The sequence below is a fragment of the Manis pentadactyla genome, chromosome 11 (assembly GCF_030020395.1).
Source record: "Manis pentadactyla isolate mManPen7 chromosome 11, mManPen7.hap1, whole genome shotgun sequence".
Classification (NCBI taxonomy): Eukaryota; Metazoa; Chordata; class Mammalia; order Pholidota; family Manidae; genus Manis; species Manis pentadactyla.
In genome coordinates this window covers 82,051,957-82,064,724 of record NC_080029.1, presented here as the reverse complement: position 1 = coordinate 82,064,724, position 12,768 = coordinate 82,051,957, and the positions used below count along the sequence as shown (strand labels likewise).

At 38.4% G+C, this 12,768-nt stretch overlaps 1 pseudogene; it reads right to left on the bottom strand.

The window, feature by feature from the left end:
- Positions 1-6,349: 6,349 nt before the first annotated feature.
- LOC118913552 (olfactory receptor 4F21-like) lies at positions 6,350-7,234 on the bottom strand (annotated as a pseudogene).
- Positions 7,235-12,768: the final 5,534 nt, after the last annotated feature.

Sequence of the window (12,768 nt, the reverse complement as noted above, 5' to 3'; positions counted from 1 at the left end):
AATAGAACTGGAATATACACTGAGGTCTGTCTGAATCCAAAGCTTCCAAGATAATTTATCTACTAGAAATGGTTCTAATGGGGATCTTGACTTTGAAAAGACTAAGAAAAAAACAACACTTTTGAAATAAGACATTTTGTTTTGTGAAGATGTGACTAAGACACAAATGTAATGGCTTCTATGATTAGAAATGAATTGCAGATGTTTACATTAAAATCAATTCAACTTCATTGTATGTTTTCATATTCTAGGGTTCTTTTCCCTATTAATTTTTGACTGAAGCTTTCCGCCATTTACTACTTGATCAATGGTAGAACAAGTAAAACCCCAAAAGAATTAAAAAGTATCAGCATAGGTTGGAGGGTCTGTGAGAACCTGTCTTCTCTAAACTTGACATCTAGCACTTGCTCTGTTTGTAGCAAGACACTGCTTTTTGTTCATGTGTGAAACTGCTGTTAGGAATCCAGAAGTCCCAAGATGAGTTGGGAGGGAAAACACGTAATGTTTCCTGTAAGCACCTTAACTAAATAACAATGTCAGAACTCTAGGCACTGTAGGTAGGTACATAAAAAATGTTACAGGGGGAAGAAAGCAAATTTCGTCTTAAAAGAGGGGGAAGGCATTAAAAGTGAAAGTTCAAACATCAGTTTTCTGAGACATACTTACTCTACACAGATCACCTCTGAAGCCAGATTCTTCTGTGCTGACTGACAGGGTTACTCTAGATTCTACTTGAAGTGAAATATAGTTAATTTTCAGTCATGACCAGTGTTAGATGGAATGCGTCCTCCTCAGTATGGTGAGTACATACTGTAAAGAGTGGCCTCTGGCTTGGAAACTTTTCATCTCTGTGTTTTAAACAGTGGCAAGTTTCCTTATTTGGAAAGACTTTATCACGTTCCTTGGGGATCCTTAGCTTCCAACTTTCCCTAAGGCAAAGCTGAGCATTGAGGGCATGATGCCATTGTGCACCCTTTTGAAGGCTTGACTCCAGTTAGTCTAGTTAAATACAACCAAAAATGTGAGAGAGGAAAGTACACAATGTTTTATTATTCTGTTTATATGGAAAACATTAGAATGGATGCCACGGAGATATAAAGGGTTTCAAACTATGATTTAATCTTTGACCAAACTGTGTAATTTTTACTGATACCTTTCTTATTGAGAAAGAAACATAGTGGTTATGCTATTGCATAACTGGTTGAAACCAGTTGGAGGAGGTTCCATTACTTCCTTTCTTACATTCAGTTTTATTGAGTAGGTTCTTTGAATGTATGCTATGATGGGAGACATCCATGTAGCCATTTGAGATTAGTACTAATTTTACTGTTGATACTTCTCACTTGGATGCAAAGGTTTCTTAAATTATGAAAGTTGTTAGTATTACTGCTGTTAATGTAATAAGTGTACCTTTTGATGAGGTGGTATTTCATGTTGGATATGCATCTGTGTAGTGGGAGTAATGAGGTAGCCCTGAAAGGCCAATAAAGTGTTGTGGGAAGAAAGCTTTGTTCATGCCTACAATTATAACTGTGCAATGGAATTTTCTCACATTCAGTTAAGTGTGCAACCTGAAGATAATAATGGGAATCAGGAAACAAGTCCTCCTATAATGACAAATACTGCTTTGACTGATAAGACATAATGAAAATGTGCAACTATATAATATGTTTAATGATGAACAATGTCCAAATATGAACTTGCTAAAACAGTTCCTGTTAGGCATCGTACATCAAATAAGAAAATAAAACTTAAGTCTCATAGTATGGCTAGTGATCATTTAATATTAGTTGCATGGAGGTTGCTAGTCAACTGAATACTTTTACTCCTATAGGAATGGCAATAATGATGGTAGCTGTATAAAGTATGCTCGTGTGTCAATATCTGCACCTACCATGACTATATGGTGGACTCATACAATAAAGCCCAGGAAGCTATGGGATTTTATAGCTCAGTCCATTCCTATATATCCAAAAGGTTCTTTTTTCCTTGAAAAATAGGCAACAATGATGGAAATTACCCTGAATCCTGGTAGGATAAGAATATGGACTTCAGGGTAACCAAAGGATCAGAGCAAGTGCTGATATAAAATTGGATCTCCTCCTGTGGGCTGAAAGAAAACAGTGTTTAGAGTGTTCTCTGTTAGTAATAAGCTAATTTTGTTTGCTAAAACTGGGAATGATAGTAGTAATAGTACAAGTATAACTAGGACAGGTCAAACACATAGTGGTGTTTGATATTGAGCTAAGGCTGGTGGTTTTATTTTAAATAATTTTGGTAATTAAGTTAATTGTGACTAAAACTGAGGATACACTTGCTAAATGCTGGAAAACAAAGTTAGGTCAATGGAAGGAACCTCCTGCATGGGCTAGACTGCTAGCTAGAAGTGGGCGTGTAGTCCTGCTGTTCCAGCACCAGCAGTTGTTGCACCAACTACTAGTGATGTGAATGAGAGTGGTAGTGATGGTGGAAGTAGCCAGAACTTTATTTATTTGAGGGAATGCAATGTTGGGTGCTCCCATCAATAATGGGACTTGTCAGTTTCTGAATCCTCCAGTTATGGTGGGTATAACTAAAATGAAAATTGTTATAAATGCTTGTGTGGTATGGCTACATTCTGACTTTGGTCATCTCCTGGTAACTCCCAATTGATCAAGTACGGCCCAGATTAAAAGGCTTTAGGGAATACTTACTATTCCCTCTCAGACACCGAATAGTAGATATAAAGTGCCAATGTTTTTCTGGTTTGTGGAGAATAGTCAGAGGTTATGAATATAGGTAAAATAGCTGAGCAAGAATTAACCTGTAAACCTGAAGCCATATGTTGAGCTGTCTTTTCCAAGCCCTATAGTGAATAACATTCCAAGTTGCAGATTCAAAGGAGCAGCTTCGATTCTTTGGGGATTTCTCTAGTCTTTTTCCCTGAGTGATAGAAGAAGGAGATTTAAACCAGTTGAATAGGGTACTTGGCTGTTAGATAAAACTCTGTGGGGTGAGAACGCTGAAGTTACAAAAGGTATTCCATTAGCTTCAGGCCTAATCTTACTAACATGATACATATTTTCTCCTGTACTAATTTTATATCAAATTTTATCATGTATTTATCAAAATGTATTATTGACCATAGGCTTTATACCAATCATAATAGGAGGATGAGGAGGACTTAAATTCAACTCAGAGCAATTATGTCCTACTCATTAATTGATCTCATAAAATGAATATGAATAACAGCTCTTTTAACTTACACTCCCACTTTAATCATACTAAATTTTTAATCTATGTTAAACACTAACTACATTTATATCACATATAAGCAAAAAAGCTAGATATGGCTAATATAAACAGTACATTTAAGTTTATGTTAATTAATGGATGTGGCATTGGTAGTAAAATTCATACTTAGGCCTAGAGTGAAGGCTGTGATTGGTGCAATATTAAGTATGGGTGTTGGTAATGTTATCTGTCATCTTCCTTCTTTACTGAATACTTTGACACCATCAGCAATAGGTGGTAGTGGGCCATGGTGGCCAATGATGTTTTGTCTTTTATGAAGCTGTATATAGTCTAATACTTTTCATTCAATTAGTGTGAGGAATGCTTCGGTAAGTAGGATAGGGATAATTAATGGAAGAATATTAATTTTGAACATGGTGTTAGGAAAAGGAGTTGAACCTCTGGCAATAAAGGTTTAAGAGTTGTGTAGTTACTGGGTCTGCCACCCCTAACAAACCCTGTTCTTGGGCAGGGTTAGGTATATAAAATTTGAAGTATGATTATATTATCTATTCATTTGAAGACACTTTTATATAGGAGGACTTATTTCTCTTGTGCTTTTGTACTGGGAGAAATGTAGGATAGATAGAAACTGACCTAGATTACTCTGGTCAGAACTTAGATCATGTAGGACTGAAATAGTTGAACAGTGAACGATTAATATTAATAGTGGTTATACCACTGGGATGTCCTGACCCAATATTGTGGTTGTAATCCCTATTATTGGCATGGACTCTAGAATAGAATTGCGCTGTTATCTCTAGGGTAACTGTTCGCTTGACCAATATTTTGGATCAATAAGTGAGAAAGTGTTTTGATTCGTGGTCTAGATTTTAGTCACTGGGAGGGAATTTTGTTCTCCAATATCTCCCCAGCCAAAATTGCTAGTTAACTTAAAGTTTTGCTATCCCTAAAATTAAATTTTTTATTCTTTTTTAACTAACTAAGTAAAGTTCCATAGAGTCTTCTCATCTTTTACTATGTCATTTCGCCTCTTCAGAGGAAGGTCCATTTCACTGATTGAAAATAAGAGATGGAAAACCCTCATGTGGCCATTAATGCAAGTCCTTCTTTAGAGACCACATGGTTATGCTACCTTCTCATGGTCAGGATACGACTGCCATTAACAGATGTCACCGGGCAGCATAGTGGAAATGCTAGTCGTAACCGGCAAAGTTTGTGTTTGCCGAGTTCCTTTTTCATTTAAACATCTTTGGTTAAATGCACACCTATGTTGTGTTAACAACTGAGAATGGACTTTTCAAATCTCAATGTCTAGTGAGCTCTAGGCCTGTGATAAAGGCATTTCTTTTGGTGCAGGATGATTCTTTGCTCTAGAGAGTCCAAAACTTCTAGAAATTAGCTGAGAAGCAACTTGATGTTTCTGGAAGCCTTACAAACTTCCAGAAAAATTCAATTTCTATATTTGGAAAGTTGATATTGAAGTACTGTAAAATATTTGGTTGAAATGTGAGGGAGGAAGAGAGGTAAGGAAGAAGTTAAGAGATTATTACAGAATATAAGATATATCACATTTGGAAAAACATTGTCTATATTTTAAGATTCTTCTTCAGGAGTAAAACTGATTCCAAAATCTAAGTCATGAATACCGCCAGAACAAAATTAAAGAATACACTTTGGACTAAGATTTATGGGATAGTGTTAACTTCAGTGTGGAATATATTTACTGTGGAGAGTAGTTTAAAGGTTGGGAAATTTTAGAGCTGTGTGTCATGGGTAGAACAAGGCTTATAGACAGACCATCCATACTATAGTCCATGGGACCACGTGGTTTCTGAATCCCTAAGGTGAGAGCATCATCTGCTACTGTGCCTTTTCTCAAATTCAGAGCCAAATATCAAATTGAATGTAGTTAAAACAGTCCTAGAGATGGAAAGAAAGTAAAATCTTAGAATATCCTTTGGTTCACTTGAATTTTTTGAGGTTGTGAGAAAAATTTTGTTTTATTTTGGTTTATAGCTACAATTTTTGTATTTGAACTGAGATTTTACTTATTCTCGCAGAAGTCAGCATGCTTTGCAGGTAGCATGCGATGGTCTGCTATGATAGCTGGCCCCACCAAAGACTTGCAGAACTTTGCCTATGGCTGAATAGCTCAACTTGAACTGCTGAAAAAACAAACATTTTATTCCACAGAGTTCTTTATTTTTAATTACCTCTTTTCCATCCATTAGAGTAAAAAGTTTAGTTAACACTTCTCTTAGTAACAAAGCAATATTGGGAGATGGCTTTTAAGTTTACTTTTATTGGAAATGGTCCTTCATTGTCAGCAGCGGGAAGTGTATATCACTGCTTAGGTCTGCTATCCAAAAAATGTGTGCAATATTTTCTGTAAGAAAGGTTGAACATGCCAAGGGATTCAAATACCCTCTAAAAATGAAGAATACTTCAAAAACCTTGCCCTTCATTTATGACAACTGTATATCACAGAATCTATGCAGTTTCTGGGAGGACCACAGTTTGCTTGCACTGCAGTTATATTACTAACATAAGCTTAGTATCCTTCTCATTCCTTTATTGATGCTTCCAAAATCTGCTTTCAGATAAGCTGCTTGCAATCTAATTTTGTTTTTGGATCTTCTGAGGGTAACCAACCTAAGGAACTAAGTAGAGCTTCTAGTCCTACATATATAACCACTCAGTGTGATGTTTTCTGACCTTCCCAAAAGTAAGTCTGTACTTTATTTGCAAACCTTTTGGGAAGCAGAAAGGTTTTAATTGCATCCTTCTATATTGTTACAATGATCATAATTTCATAAATAATAAAAATATTATGTAGTGATAGTGATGCTGTCTGATGAAATAATAAAATAATCCCCTTACATGATGGTTTCACATTTCCTATGATAGCCAAGGTAAGGAATTAATGCTTTATAGCAGTAGCAAAAATTTTTTAAGTGAGACAGATGATACATCCAGTTCTATTTTAAATGCCAGGTGCCTAAGTGGAGATGTTCAGAAGACAGATAGATATATAGGTTTAGAGCTCCAAAGATATGCGATTAGCAAAATCTGACATGATGTCCCCACTTACTCACTCTTTTTATGGCTACTTTTATTCTTTGTTCCTTAATGTATATATGATGGGGTTTAAGACAGGGGTGATAGCAAAGTCAGCAATAAACAGGTATTTATCAATTGATGATGTGGGGAAAGGCCATACATAGAGAAACATTCATGGAGTGAAAAAAAGAACCACCACAGTGATATGAGCTGACAAAGTGACAAATGCCTTGGATAAATCTCCTGAAGAACGTTTCCAGACAGTGACCAAAATGAAGACATAGGAAAGGATTAACAGGAAGAAGGTGCCCATGCTCATCAAGGCGCTCTTGGCAGCAATAATAAACTCAAACTTGGCTCCATCTGTGCGTGCAAGTTTTATGATTCTTGGAAAGTCACAGTAAAAACTGTCCATTTTAAGAGGACCACAAAAGGGCAAGTTTACAATGAAAGCAAATTGAGACATCGCATGGGTCACCCCAATAATTACCCAGACAGTGATTACAAATGCAACACATATTTTAGGGCTCATGATGTTCAAGTAGTGAAGAGGCTTACCGATAGCTGTGCACCTGTCAAATGCCATGGCTGTGAGTAACACCATCTCCACTCCTCCCGTGATGTGGATGAAGCATATCTGGGTCATACAGCCTTGGAAAGAAATCACCTTGTATTCATTTAAAATGTCTGTGATCATCTTAGGGACTGTGGTGGAGGCAACCCCCACATCAATGAACGATAGGCTGGCCAGCAGGAAATACATAGGAGAATGTAAGTGGGAATCAAAATGTACCAAAAAGAAAATGAAGAGATTTCCCAGGATGATCCCTAAGTAGATCAAGGAGAATGTTAACATGAGAAAGACATTAGTTTTCCAAGAACTAGAAAGGCCCAGCAACACAAACTCAGGTACTACCATATCATTTTGTCCATCCATTGACTTGGGCAAAAGAGATGATTTTCAAATCGCCTGAGGATAGAAAATGATGAAAAGTCAGAATCAGTGGTTAAAAGTAGATTTACTAGGGCGGAGCCAACATGGCGGCGTGAGTAGGACAGTGGGAATCTCCTCCCAAAAACATATATACTTTTGAAAATACAACAAACACAAATAGCCCTAAAAGAGAGACCAGAAGACGCAGGACAGTGGCCAGACTGCAGCTACACCAGTGAGAACCCAGCGACTGGTGAAAGGGGTAAGATACAACCCCGGCCCTGCGGGACCCGAGCGCCCATCCCCCCAGCTCCTGGCAGGAGAAGAATAGGCAGAGCGGGAGGGAGACGGAGCACAGGGCTGCTGAACACCCAGCACCAGCCACCCCCACCAGAGCACAGACGCAGTGCGTGGGCAGAGGGCCCTCGATACTGGGGGAACAGGGAGTAAGACATCTGAGCGGGTGCCGAAGCTGATGCCCCTGTGACAAAAGCGGGGGCTTTTTGAAAGTCTTAAAGGGACAGGGACTTAACAGCTTGACGGAAACAACCCAGGTCACAGTACAGCAGCTGGAAATTACAGGGAAAACCTGGTGCACTAACCCCCTGGGCAACAGCTCTGAGACCCCTCACAGAGGTAAACAGTCAAGCAGTCCCCCCATCCATTACCCCACCGGGCGCTGCGAAAGCAGAGAAGCAGCCGAGACAAATTCCGCCCACAGAAAGGGAAATTTCTCCCTTCCGGCCAGGCAAGACAAAAAGACCCACTCTACACGCAATTACCCAACACAAGCCACTAGGGGTCGCAGTTGTCCCAGTAAAGAAAGGCCAGTAGCAAGTGAAAATTTTGGCCCTCCCAGCTGACAGTCAATAGCACCTGTCAACATGAAAAGGCAAAAAAATATGATCCAGACAAGACTAACCCAGACAGCTTCGGCATCTGCTACATCTTCCCCTGAGAAGGAACCTGGGGAGATAGATTTAGCCAGTCTTCCTGAAAAAGAATTCAAAACAAAAGTCATAACCATGCTGATGGACTTGCAGAGAAATATGCAAGAACTAAGGAAGGAGAATACAGAAATAAAACAAGCTCTGGAAGGACTTCAAAACAGAATGGACGAGATGCAAGAGACCATTAATGGACTAGAAAACAGAGAACAGGAACGCAGAGAAGCTGATGCAGAGAGAGATAAAAGGATCTCCAGGAATGAAAGAATTTTAAGAGAGCTGAGTGACCAAATGAAAAGGAACAGTATACGAATTATAGGTATTCCAGAAGAAGTAGAGAGAGAAAAGGGGATAGAAAATGTCTTTGAAGAAATAATTGCTGAAAACTTCCCCAAACTAGGGGAAGAAATGGCCTCTCAGACCACAGAGGTACACAGAACTCCCATGACAAGGGATCCAAGGAGGGCAACACCAAGACACATAATAATTAAAATGGCAAAGATCAAAGACAAGGACAAAGAATTACAGGCAGCCAGAGAGAAAAATAAGGTTACCTACAAAGGAAAACCCATCAGGCTATCATCAGACTTCTCAACAGAAACCCTACAGGCCAGAAGAGAATGGCATGATATACTTAATGCAATGAAACAGAAGGGCCTCGAACCAAGACTACTGTATCCAGCACGAATATCATTTAAATATGAATTAGGGATTAAACAATTCCCAGACAAGCAAAAGTTGAGGGAATTTGCCTCCCACAAACCACCTCTACAGGGCATCCTACAGGGACTGCTCTAGATGGGAGCACTCCTAAAAAGAGCACACAACAAAACACCCAACATATGAAGAAGGGAGGAGGATGAATAAGAAGGGAGAGAAATAAAGAATCATCAGACTGTGTTTATAAAAGCTCAACAAGCGAGTTAAGTTAGACAGTAAGATAGTAAAGAAGCTAACCCTAAACCTTTGGTAACCACAAACTTAAAGCCTGCAATGGCAATAAGTTCATACCTTTCAATAATCACCCTAAATGTAAATGGACTGAATGCACCAATCAAAAGACACAGAGTAATAGAATGGATAAAAAAGCAAGATCCATCCATATGCTGCTTACAAGAGACTCACCTCAAAACCAAAGACACGCACAGACTTAAAGTCAAGGGATGGAAAAAGATATTTCAAGCAAACAACAGAGAGAAGAAAGCAGGTGTTGCAATTCTGGTATCAGACAAAACAGACTTCAAAATAAAGAAAGTAACAAAAGACAAAGAAGGACATTATATAATGATAAAGGGCTCAGTCCATCAAGAGGATATAACCATTATAAATATATATGCACCCAATACAGGAGCACCAACATACCTGAAACAAATATTAACAGAACTAAAGGAGGAAATAGAATGCAATGCATTCATTCTAGGAGACTTCAACACACCACTCACTCCAAAGGACAGATCCACCAGACAGAAAATAAGTAAGGACACAGAGGCACTGAACAACACACTAGAACAGATGGACCTAATAGACATCTACAGAACTCTACATCCAAAAGCAACAGGATACACATTCTTCTCAAGTGCACATGGAACATTCTACAGAATAGACCACATACTAGGACACAAAAAGAGCCTCAGTAAATTCCAAAAGATTGAAACCCTACCAACCAACTTTTCAGATCACAAAGGCATTAAACTAGAAATAAACTGTTCAAAGAAAGCAAAAAGGCTCACAAACACATGGAGCCTAAACAACACGCTCCTAAATAATCAATGGATCAATGACCAAATCAAAATGGAGATCCAGCAATATATGGAAACAAATGACAACAGCAACACTAAGCCCCAACTTCTGTGGGACACAGCAAAAGCAGTCTTAAGAGGAAAGTATATAGCAATCCAAGCATATTTAAAAAAGGAAGAGCAATCCCAAATGAACGGTCTAATGTCACAATTATCGAAATTGGTAAAAGAAGAACAAATGAGGCCTAAGGTCAGCAGAAGGAGGGACATAATAAAGATCAGAGAGGAAATAATAAAATTGAGAAGAATAAAACAATAGCAAAAATCAATGAAACCAAGAGCTGGTTCTTCGAGAAAATAAACAAAATAGATAAGCCTCTAGCTAGACTTATTAAGAGGAAAAGAGAGTCAACACAAATCAACAGTATCAGAAACGAGAAAGGAAAAATCACGACGGACCCCGCAGAAATACAAAGAATTATTAGAGAGTACTATGAAAACCTATATGCTAACAAGCTGGGAAACCTAGGAGAAATGGAGAACTTCCTAGAAAAATACAACCTTCCAAGACTGACCCAAAAAGAAACAGAAAATTTAAACAGACCAAATACCAGCAACGAAATTGAAGCGGTAATCAAAAAACTACGAAAGAACAAAACCCCCGGGCCAGATGGATTTACCTCAGAATTTTATCAGATATACAGGGAAGACATAATACCCATGCTCCTTAAAGTTTTTCAAGAAATAGAAGAGGAGGGGATACTCCCAAACTCATTCTGTGAAGCTAACATCACCCTATTACCAAAACCAGGCAAAGACACCACCAAAAAAGAAAACTACAGTCCAATATCCCTGATGAACATAGACGCAAAAATACTCAACAAAATTTTAGCAAACCGAATTCAAAAATACATCAAAACGATCGTACCCCATGAAAAAGTGGGATTCATCCCAGGGATGCAAGGATGGCACAACATTCGAAATTCCTTCAATATCATCCACCACATCAACAAAAAGAAAGACAAAAACCACATGATCATCTCCATAGATGCTGAAAAAGCATTTGACAAAGTTCAACATCCATTCATGTTAAAAACTCTCAGAAAAATGGGAATAGAGGGCAAGTACCTCAACATAATAAAGGCCATCTATGAAAAACCCACAGCCAACATTATATTGAATAGCGAGAAGCTGAAAGCATTTCCACTGAGATCGGGAACTAGACAGGGATGCCCACTCTCCCCACTGTTATTTAACATAGTGCTGGAGGTCCTAGCCACGGCAATCAGACAAAACAAAAAAATACAAGGAATCCAGATTGGCAAAGAAGAAGAAGTTAAACTGTCACTATTTGCAGATGACATGATACTGTACATAAAGAACCCTAAAGACTCCATCCCAGAACTACTAGAACTGATATCGGAATACAGCAAAGTTGCAGGATACAAAATCAACACACAGAAATCTGTGGCTTTCCTATATACCAACAATGAACCAACAGAAAGAGAAATGAGGAAAACAACTCCATTCACAATTGCATCAAAAAAAAAAAATACCTGGGAATAAACCTAACCAAAGAAGTGAAAGACTTATATTCTGAAAACTACAAGTCACTCTTAAAAGAAATTAAAGGGGACACTAACAGATGGAAACGCATCCCATGCTCATGGCTAGGAAGAATTAATATCGTCAAAATGGCCATCCTGCCCAAAGCAATATACAGATTTGATGCAATCCCTATGAAACTACCAGCAACATTCTTCAATGAACTGGAACAAATAATTCAAAAATTCATATGGAACCACCAAAGACCCTGAATAGCCAAAGCAATCCTGAGAAAGAAAAATAAAGTAGGGGGGATCTCACTCCCCAATTCAAGCTCTATTATAAAGCCATAGTAATCAAGACAATTTGGTACTGGCACAAGAACAGAGCCACAGACCAATGGAACAGACTAGACAATCCAGACATTAACCCAGACATATATGGTCAATTAATGTTTGATAAAGGAGCCATGGACATACAATGGCAAAATGACAGTCTCTTCAATAGACGGTGCAGGCAAAACTGGACAGCTACATGTAGGAGAATGAAACTGGACCATTGTCTAACCCCACATACAAAAGTAAACTCAAAATGGATCAAAGACCTGAATGTAAGTCACGAAACCATTTAACTCTTGGAAGAAAACATAGGCAAAAACCTCTTAGACATAAATATGAGTGACCTCTTCTTGAACATATCTCCCCGGGCAAGGAAAACAACAGCAAAAATGAATAAGTGGGACTATATTCAGCTGAAAAGCTTCTGTACAGCAAAAGACACCATCAATAGAACAAAAAGGAACCCTACAGTATGGGAGAATATATTTGAAAATGACACATCCGATAAAGGCTTGATGTCCAGAATATATAAAGAGCTCACACGCCTCAACAAACAAAAAACAAATAACCCAATTAAAAAATGGACAAAGGAACTGAACAGATGGTTCTCCAAAAAAGAAATACAGATGGCCAACAGACACATGAAAAGATGCTCCACATCGCTAATTATCAGAGAAATGCAAATTAAAACTACAATGAGGTATCACCTCACACCTGTAAGGATGGCTGCCATCCAAAAGACAAACAACAACAAATGTTGGTGAGGCTGTGGAGAAAGGGGAACCCTCCTACACTGCTGGTGGGAATGTAAACTTGTTCAACCATTGTGGATAGCAGTATGGAGGTACATCAAAATGCTCAAAACAGACATACCATTTGACCCAGGAATTGCACTCCTAGGAATTTACCCTAAGAATGCAGCAATCAAGTATGAGAAATACCAGTGTACCCCTATGTTTATCGCAGCA